Raw genomic sequence first — 941 nt, 5'->3', positions numbered from 1 at the left:
CTTCTGTAAAATGTGCTTTGGTTATCCCTATTATACGCTGTTTAATAAGAGATATAAAATGTACATTAATTACAAAATCTATTAAAAAAAAAGTTAGGGCTCGTCCGGGAATTGAACCCGGGGCCTCTCGCACCCAAAGCGAGAATCATGCCACTAGACCAACAAGCCTTACTCGGATAAGTGAACTTCATACTACACTCATAAGCACAAGGTGCACTCATGAAATAACATTCACTTTGGTGACTAGAATCATATCAATTATTTAATTAATTTCTGTGCTTTTTTTAGTAAGTGCAGCTGTGATGGCCGAGTAGTTAAGGCGTTGGACTCGAAATCCAATGGGATTTTCCTGCGCAGGTTTTTCAAATGAATATTTTCAATTTAATGGTACTCAATTCGATCAAAGTAAAACCAATCAACTATATAATATAAATCATCAAAGGTACATATATAGTGTTTAAATAAGGACATGATGGAACATCGTAGGCTACCCTGTATCTTTTCAACGAATAGAGTCCTATAAAAGTCATTATATCTATAAAAGTCATTGTGTATCATATAAAAGTCACATATTTTACTAAGCAATTACGTCTTTTAACGATTTTAAGTTGATTAAAGAATATATTTTATACAAATACGAATAAAGAACAACATTCGATATAAAATATAGGCAAATTCTCATTAATAGCGAAATATACAAACCAAACATATAAAATATTTTCAAGTTTATAACGGTGTAAGTTTTCTGTACCCGCATAACCTGATTCAAGGAAACAGAAATACTATTTGTAAAGTGTTTACATATCAATTCTATCTTTCAATTCTTGTTAGGGGTTAGCGCGAACGCAGTCCCCCGCTACCATAAATTATACACCAGAGTTCCCCACATTTGGGGGAATCGCAAGGGTCAACCTCAGCCAAGTGCAATGCCGAGGCCTCAC

General features: G+C 34.3%; 1 non-coding gene and 1 pseudogene across 1 annotated transcript; both read right to left on the bottom strand.

The window, feature by feature from the left end:
• Positions 1-96: 96 nt before the first annotated feature.
• Trnap-ugg lies at positions 97-168 on the bottom strand. The gene has a single exon. It is a non-coding gene; the product is annotated as a tRNA-Pro (tRNA).
• Positions 169-828: 660 nt separating this feature from the next.
• Positions 829-941, bottom strand: LOC117119315 (annotated as a pseudogene; the record flags this gene model as incomplete).

Source organism: Anneissia japonica, unplaced genomic scaffold (assembly GCF_011630105.1).
Source record: "Anneissia japonica isolate Jap-2015-1 unplaced genomic scaffold, ASM1163010v1 scaffold68600_len968_cov103, whole genome shotgun sequence".
NCBI lineage: Eukaryota > Metazoa > Echinodermata > Crinoidea > Comatulida > Comatulidae > Anneissia > Anneissia japonica.
This window is presented reverse-complemented; position numbering and strand designations above follow the sequence as displayed.